Source organism: Hyperolius riggenbachi, chromosome 12 (assembly GCF_040937935.1).
Source record: "Hyperolius riggenbachi isolate aHypRig1 chromosome 12, aHypRig1.pri, whole genome shotgun sequence".
In the NCBI taxonomy this organism is placed as follows: Eukaryota; Metazoa; Chordata; class Amphibia; order Anura; family Hyperoliidae; genus Hyperolius; species Hyperolius riggenbachi.
The window spans coordinates 210777882-210787055 of record NC_090657.1 but is presented as its reverse complement, the minus strand read 5'-3'; the positions used below and the strand labels follow the sequence as shown (position 1 = coordinate 210787055).

The following is a 9174-nucleotide window of genomic DNA, read 5'->3' as shown; positions in this document are numbered from 1 at the left end:
TGTATATGTGCACAGTATATGTAGCCAGGTGTATAGGTGTCCCCAGTATATGTAGCCAGGTGTATATGTGCACAGTATATGTAGCCAGGTGTATATGTGCCCAGTATATGTAGCCAGGTGTATAGGTGTCCCCAGTATATGTAGCCAGGTGTATATGTGCCCAGTATATGTAGCCAGGTGTATATGTGCCCAGTATATGTAGCCAGGTGTATAGGTGTCCCCAGTATATGTAGCCAGGTGTATATGTGCCCAGTATATGTAGCCAGGTATATATGTGCCCAGTATATGTAGCCAGGTGTATAGTGGCTCCAGTATATGTAGCCAGGTGTATATGTGCCCAGTATATGTAGGCAGGGGTATATGTGCCCAGTATATGTAGCCAGGTGTATAGTGCCCCCAGTATATGTAGCCAGGTGTAAAGGTGTCCCCATTATATGTAGCCAGGTGTATAGGTGTCCCCCCAGCTGGAGGGGAGCAGCGCAGTGGAGAGGAGCATTGTGTGCAGCGTGGGGAAGGGCGGACGTTCCCCCCCTTCCCTCACCTTGGGGCTCCTCTCCCTGGCTCTCCCCTCCATAAAGATTGCGGCGGCAGTGGCTGGCGGCGGTGACTGGCAGCGGCATCAGTGGGCGGGACTTACCTCCTCCAGTGTTCAGGCAAGTGGACGCTGTTCGTGCAGCTAGTCTGGTCTAGTGTAGACCAGAGCAGCGGCACGCACAGCGTCAACCCGGAACACTGGAGGCGGTAAGTCCCGCCCACTGATGCCGCTGCCAGTCACCGCCGCCACCCACCGCTGCCACCGCAATCTTTATGGAGGGGAGAGGCAGGGAGAGGAGCCCCAAGGTGGGGGAAGGGGGGGGGGAAACGTCCGCCCTTCCCCACGCTGCGCACAATGCTCCTCTCTGCTGCGCTGCTCCCCTCCAGGGTGCTAGGGAGGAAAGCGTCCACTGTCCAAAAAAAGTAAGTGGACGCCGCCCCCCGCGTTCACGCAGGACTCGACCCCTGCCTGCCACCCACCACTGATGTCACAGATTGATGCCGGAAAAATGTCAATTCATGCTGCTTCTAATTATTTATTTATTTATGTATGTATATAGCGCCGACATATTACGCAGCGCTATACAGATTATATTGTCTTGTCACTAACTGTCCCTCAGAGGGGCTCACAATCTAGTCCCTACCATAGTCACATGTCTGTGTATGTATGATGTAGTGTATGTATCATAGTCTAGGGCCAATTTTTTTTTTAGGTGGAAGCCAATTAACTTATCTGAATGTTTTTGGAATGTGGGAGAAAACCAGAGTGCCCAGGGGAAACCCACGTAGAGAACATACAAACTCCTTGCTGATGTTGACCTGGCTGGGGTTCAAACTGGGAACCCAGCGTTGCAAGGCAAGATCGCTTACCACTATGCCACTGTGCTGCCCGTAAAATGATGTATGATGTATGCTCACCCTGCCTGGGATTGAAACCTGCTCTCTCACGTCATGTCATCTACATCAAACTGCAAGGTGGCAACCACATCTTGATTCATGCTTCTCATTTATTTCAGTCATTCAAATTAAAAGAGGAAACAAATATGTGAAATAGACTCATCAGATGCAAAGCAAGAATCAGGGGAGGACTGGGACCTTTCAGCCTGGGGGGAAAACACAAACTAGAGGCCCATTTTCATGGCAGCCCCAGCCCAAATGACGTCAGACACGCACCCCACGTGCTACATGCTGGTAGTCACGTGGGGCGCCCATGTGGAGATACAGCAAGGACACTTGTGACAGGTAAAGTATAACTGCACAGGCACGGGGGTCACATAATACATTTGGAGGGATGACAGCGAGGGGTTTCCGTTGTGTCTGTCGTTCGTGATTATCGCAAGTCATCACCGCTGCGCACCAAATCAACCACATCGGCCTGAGATTTCCCAGCATCTCAGATTCAACCATTTTCCGCCCAAAATCAGTCAAATCGTCAATTGGGCATGCTTGTGGCGGCACCGATTTTCACCCAATCCGATAGTAATTATCAAAACAGTTGGTTGATTGCCGAGACAACAGATGTATGGCCACCTTAATTCCCCAAGACTCTCCACCCCCTCCCCCCCCTCCACACACACACTTATGTCTATAAAGGTACTTTCCCTTCAGAAGAGGGACAGTTGGGAGCTATAATGGTGTGAAAGCAGACAGAGGTTTTTTTTTCTATGGACCCTGCAGGCAAGCATCTGCTCTGCATCTTGCTGTGTACATTTACCAGCTTACCCGTCCTCTAATTGCTCCGTAATTGCACCTTTATTTCTCTTAGCCAGCCTAATGTTTCACATAGCCTTATACAAAAACCTGAATGCAGCAGGCACTGTACCAGCCCTAAATCATTAAATGAGAGGCAGCCTGGGGGGAAATCTCCCCCTTTCCCCCCTGGCCAGTCCTCCCCTGAGCAAGATATATCTAGCCTTTATTTGGGCTACAACCCGCTAGATCGATTTCTTTGAGCGTTTAGGGAGCGATTCAAAATGCTAGCGATTTCCCTAAATTCTCATGTTAATAGATGGGTCAAATTCCACTGGATTAATTGCGATTAGCAAAATCGCTAACGCAGGACATGCAGCATTTTTTGAGCATAAGCACTAACGTTTCTGCAATGTAAAGTATATAAACGCTGGCATAATTGCTCATGAATTGCTATACAGAGTGATTTGCTAGCGTTTTTAAATTACTGCAGTGTAAAAAAAAAAATTAAAATGAATTGAAAGGACCAATCAGAATTAAAAACGCTAACCGCAAATTGCTACACAATCACTGGCAAAAAGCTTACACTTTTTAAAATCGCTAACAAAATCGCCAAAAAAACGCTTGTGAAATCGCTTACAAGACGCTCATTAAAAACGCTAGCGATTGCAATAGTGATTTGCGATTTGTAGTGGGTTCCAGGCCTCTGTAATAATTTGAAGATTATGAAATACAGTTTATGAAAACCCCAAAATCAAAATCTCAGACGATAAGAATGGTGTGAAAATGTTCAATATTCTCGGCTCAAAGTGTCAGACGCTAATCAGCTAATTCATCCCAAACACTATCATTCACTATACATTGTGCCAGAAACATCATTTATGTTTTGTGATGAATGGAATAAATGGCCAAATAAAATGTGTGTACTTTTGTCTACAGTAGCACTTCTAATTTCAAAACTATAATAGGAGAAAACTGACAAATACTTTACTTTTTTCTTTAAGCTGCATAGAAAATAAATATAATTATTGGAAACATATAACACCGAGATAAAGTCTAGTTTGTCTGAAAATAAAATGACATATTTATATTCTTAGGTGTCAGTAATAGTAATACAGGTATTGTTAAAGGGACTCCAAGCACCTCTTATGGACATGCCTTTAACCTCTTGAAGACTGCAGTGCTAAACCCCCCTAAAGACCAGGGCTATTTTCAGTAAATTGGCCACTGCAACTTTAAGGCCAAGCTGCAGGGCCACACAACACAGCACACTAGTGACCCCCCCTTTTCTCCTCACCAACAGAGCTCTCTGTTGGTGGGGTCTGATCGCCCCTCAGTTGTTTGTTTTTTTATAAACATTTTTTTTTTAAATTAAATAAATTTTTTTTTTTTTTACTATCCCGCCCACCCCCCGCCAGCCAGTCACGGCGATCGGCTGTCATAGGCTTCAGCCTATGAGAGCCGACCACTCTCTGGTGCCCCAGGGGGACAGTCATGTCACATGGCTGTCCCCAGTACATCGCTGCTGCAGATCGCAGCACTGTACATGTAAATAGACGGCGTAATCGCCGCTCGGAGACTGAAGGCGGAGCTCCTCTCCGTCCACCGAGCAGGAGATGCGCTTGCAGCCTGCGCGCGATCTCCTGCAAAACTGAGCCCCAGGACTTGACGCCAACTGGCGTTAGCTGGTCCTGGGGCTGCCACCGCGGCCACGCCCATTGTCGTGGGGCGGTCGTCAGGTAGTTAAGACAGACGACTTCCAATAAAGTCGTGCTATGACCCCTCTAGAGGAGCCTCTTGCTATGGCCATGCGTGTCACTTCCTCTTCCTGCTTCATTCAGTGATGCACTTCTCTAACAGAGAAGACAGGGGTGACCCGGATGGCAGCCATGATTTTTAAATTGAAATCGAATGAAAACTATTTGGTGAAGAGCGATTCAGGCATCAAATGAAAGATGAGAGCACAAGCTACAGAAAGGTATACATCTTTAAGTACTTTGCAGTACTGGTCGGAGTCTTAAGGCATGCCCATGAGAGGTACTCGGAGTCCCTTTAAGTAAAATGTCAAAACATTTATAGTGTATATTTCATATATTAGTTTCACCTTTTAAAGTGGACCTGAACTCTTGCGCAGGACAGAAAGAAAACAGAGATAAATGCACCCTGTATGTATTTCGAGAGTTTAGCCTGTCTAATTCCCCCTTATCTGTGACTAAACACAAGCTGTAACTTGATCCCTCAGCTGTGTCAGCTGGCTACCTGGCAGAGCAACTAATTTGTAAACGCAGAATGTTAACCCTATGTCTGCTTCAATGAAAGCAGGAAATTGCAGGATTTGTATTAGCTGTAACAAAGAAATGTTTTTTGTTTAAAGGTTATTATGCTATTGCTTATCTTTTAGAGCAGAGAGGGAGTTCAGGTCCGCTTTAAGTTGAATTACTGAAATAAATGGACTTTTGCACGAAAGTCTAGCTTTTCGAGTTTCCCCTGTATTGTCACATCATACAGTATATACAAAACCTTGGTCAGTGGCCTGCTGCCTGCATAATCACTGATATGACATTCATCCTTGCCCTAAAGGCTCATGTGACTCGAAGGGGGCGTGGTTAGGCTGACTGGGAGTGAGATGGGTGTCAGTCCATGACAATCTCTGTGGAGCAGGTATTTACCTTTCTATAATGCAAAACCTCAAATGCTTTTTGATTTTTTTTCCTGCATAACTTATTTAAAATAATATTTTTTATGAAATGCATATAATAATAATAACCGTACTTATCATATATCATTAAGAATAACTATAGAGCACTGGGTAATGTATGTAATCTGCAGTGCAGACCTGGGCTGCCTGTAGGGGAAAGGTTGCTTAAAAACTCACATTCCTTGAATTCTGTGCAGACCTTGTTGCTGCCTGGAACTGGCTGTAGAGTCTCTCTGGCTTTGTTCACTGTGAGTTCTTATTCAAAAAACGTTTGCTTCAATTGACAGTTTATAAGTTAAAAAAGAACGCAGCCTTCCCTGTCTTAGCTTTATCGCCAAGATAATATGCCCATCATTCTCTTGGCATTTCAAATACTGTTTTTTTTATTTTTTAGCAGCGATTCTTGTAACTTGTTAACCGCTTCCGAATGACGCTAATTGAAATCTACACCCTGTTTGAGAGCGGTTATCCATGTCAGGTCATAGATTTCTATTAGTGCACTGCACGGACCCGCCAATACCTCCAATCATGCCTTTATATGATGTGGACCCGTGGGCAGGAATGCCCGCGCAGGCGCAGAAGACCCGACCCGCCGGCGGGGTAGCGATCTTCACGGGCGGCCAGCATGACAACACAGAGGACTGGGGCTGAGGCGAGGGTCTTTTATTTGGGTAATTTTTGGTGTGGGAGATAAACAGATAATTTTTAAATGTAATAATGTGTTTATTTAATAAAAAAAAATGTATGTAGATGTAGTTTTACTATTTGGCCACAAGATGGCCACAGTCAATTCTTTTTTTAAGCTAGTCCTGGTCCTGGAAGCGAACGCTCTCGCTTTCAGGAAGTATAGGGAGGACGGGAAACTTTTTTTTTTTTTTTTTTAGAAAGAATGCGGCTTCTCAAAGAAGACTTAGATCAATGAATGGGAACTATGGGCGGCAGCACTGGAGCGCGTGGGCATGCGCGATCACACACGAGAGCTCGCAGCACCGCAGCAGCACAGCGTAGTACAAACGTCCAAAAGGCTAGACTGGTTAAGGTTCCTGACATTTTCAACACTTTAGCTGTGTCGCTTTGATACAGCAGTAACTTTTTAATTACTTATACCTTAGTGATGTATACTGTACATTGTTTTTTTTCAGTACGACCTAGGCTTTCTTTTGGTTATATATCTTTTCCCTGAACTATTTAATTTTATAGTCATTTTATGTGGAAAAATTGGGCGTAAATGCAGAAAATACACTTTTTTTTCATTTTTCTCCCTTCCTAATTTTCACATGACACGTCCCACAGTTATAAAACACCTAAAAATGAATTATTTGACCTTTCCCGGTTAAAATAATACCCCGTATTTTATTACTAGCTGAGCATGTGGCTGTTATCCCCAGTAAGCCCCAGCCTGTGCATCTGTAGTGATCGGATCTGTAGTGATCGGATGTGTTCGCTGGGGCGACAGTTTGGAGACAGGCGACCAGAACACTCTACTCTACAGCAGTAAAACCACATACAGAGACAGTAGACCAAGGCACTCTCTACTGTACAGAGGTAAAAGGACTCAAACAATTCCTCTGGAATTTTGTTCATCCTAAGGACCAGGGGCATAACAATAGACCCTGCAAGGGATTCATCCGCAGGGGGGCCCAGAAGCCAAAGGGGGCCCCATATGGGGGAGTAGTTTTTTATCCCTGTCCTGAGAGACTAACAACTAAGGGCACAGAGAAAAAACACTTTCTGGTCTCTGCACAATTGTTCTGATGACTGCTTCTTCTCAGCCACTCAGAGGCGGGACAAGGTCCTCCAGCACCCAAGGCTGAGACACCAAAGTGCACCCCTCCATCCTTCCCACCCCAGCCGTCACACACTGATTGCTATTAGATTAAGAGGCGCCCCAGGGCCCCCCAACACCTTGATCTCTAGTTATCTGGTTTGCAATCACTGCCCTTTTCTTATTTCTCTCTGCTTCAAACACAATAGGGGAATGATAGCTGAGTGAGTTGTGTGCCCCTCCTACACTGCACCCTGAGGCTGGAGCCTCTCTCGCCTCTGCCTTGGCCTGGCCCTGCAGATAAGGAATCAAACAAAGTTTTGCAGACAAAGGGCTTGATTTACAAAAGGGTGTCTATTTGAAAAGGGCCCCTGGAAAAAAGGGCACCTGGTGTAGCCCATATATACCAAATTCGGCTACAAAAAAGGCACCTGGTGTAACCCATATGCCAACTTCAGCTACAAAGGGCACATGGTGTTGGTGTAGCCCATATATGCCAACTTCGGCTACAAAGGGCACATGGTGTAGCCCATATATGCCAACTTCGGTCACAAAGGGCGCCTGGTGTAGCCCATATATGCCAAATTCGGCTACAAAGGGCACCTGGTGTATCCAAAAAAGCTAGTTTTAGTTTATAAAAAGGATGCTGTTATAGGCAAAATTTGATGGGCTATCTAGATATAGCTAAGAAAAGTGATTATTATGACCTAACTGCTCCCTACTCTCACACAGAACCCTCCCCTGATGGTGCCTAACCCAAAGACCCCCCCGGTGGTGCCTAACCCTAAGACTCCCCAGGTGGTGCCTAACCCTAAGACCCACCCGCTTGTGATGCCTAATCCTAACCTCCCCTGCACCCTCGAATCAAAAAACTAAGCATGCATGCCCCGAAGCTTTTAGGTGTGCTAACCGAGTTAGCACCCTTTTGTGAATCGAGCCCAAAAAGATTTGTAGACAGTCCCTATTCAGTGTTCAGCAGGGTCTTGTGTACAGCGCTGCTCTACCCACTACCCACAGCCTCGCTAACCCCAAAAGTACTGTGCACTGTAAGTGATGCTTGAGGAGTCTGAGCATGGAGAGAAAAAGCTTTGTGCTCTCCACACAATTGTTCTAATGACTGCATCTGCTCAGCCACTGGTAACGAACCATACAAAGTTTTGTAGACAAAGTTTTGTAGTCAGTCCTTTTTCAGTGTGCAGCAGGCTCTTGTGTACAGCGCACAGCCCCCAACTTCTCTCCAATCTCCACAAGAGTACTGTGTACTGTAGTGATGCTGGAGAAGTCTGCAGAGCCAGTTCTGCTCCATCAGAGATGGACAGAGTGAGTGTAATAAGCTGAGGCCGGGAGGTTACTCGTCTGTCGGTTTTCTCGATGCGTTTTCTGTACACCATGGGCTTGATTCACTAAACTGTGAAATCACACGTTATCAAAGTTATCACACGCTATCAAAGTTATCACAAAGTTATCACACGCCATCAAAGTTATCACAAAGTTATCACACGCCATCAAAGTTATCACAAAGTTATCACACGCCATCAAAGTTATCACAAAGTTATCACACGCCATCAAAGTTATCACAAAGTTATCACACGCCATTAAAGTTATCACAAAGTTATCACACGCCATCAAAGTTATCACAAAGTTATCACACGCCATCAAAGTTATCACAAAGTTATCACACGCCATTAAAGTTATCACAAAGTTATCACACGCCATCAAAGTTATCACAAAGTTATCACACGCCATCAAAGTTATCACAAAGTTATCACACGCCATTAAAGTTATCACAAAGTTATCACACGCCATCAAAGTTATCACAAAGTTATCACACGCCATCAAAGTTATCACAAAGTTATCACACGCCATTAAAGTTATCACAAAGTTATCACACGCCATCAAAGTTATCACAAAGTTATCACAAAGTTATCACACGCCATCAAAGTTATCACAAAGTTATCACAAAGTTATCACACGCCATCAAAGTTATCACAAAGTTATCACAAAGTTATCACACGCCATCAAAGTTATCACAAAGTTATCACAAAGTTATCACACGCCATCAAAGTTATCACAAAGTTATCACACGCCATCAAAGTTATCACAAAGTTATCACACGCCATTAAAGTTATCACAAAGTTATCACACGCCATCAAAGTTATCACAAAGTTATCACACGCCATCAAAGTTATCACAAAGTTATCACACGCCATTAAAGTTATCACAAAGTTATCACACGCCATCAAAGTTATCACAAAGTTATCACAAAGTTATCACACGCCATCAAAGTTATCACAAAGTTATCACACGCCATCAAAGTTATCACAAAGTTATCACACGCTATCAAAGTTAACATGCCTTGGGCTTGATTCACTAAACCGTGATAACTGATGTCACGGTCGCGCTAGCGTTTTGCGCGCATTAAAATGCATGTAACGTTTTTCAGGCTTTATTCACAAAACTGTGATAACTGATATCACGGCCGTTGTCA

General features: G+C 44.6%; 1 protein-coding gene across 1 annotated transcript in view; it reads left to right on the top strand.

The window, feature by feature from the left end:
* The first annotated feature begins 4832 nt into the window (after window positions 1-4832).
* Window positions 4833-9174, top strand: part of LOC137542391 (nicotinamide N-methyltransferase-like) — a 30703-nt gene continuing 26361 nt past the window's right edge. Inside the window, exon 1 of the mRNA XM_068264268.1 lies at window positions 4833-4884. The gene's annotated coding sequence lies outside the window, so the exon portion shown is untranslated. The remainder of the gene's footprint in view (window positions 4885-9174) is intronic.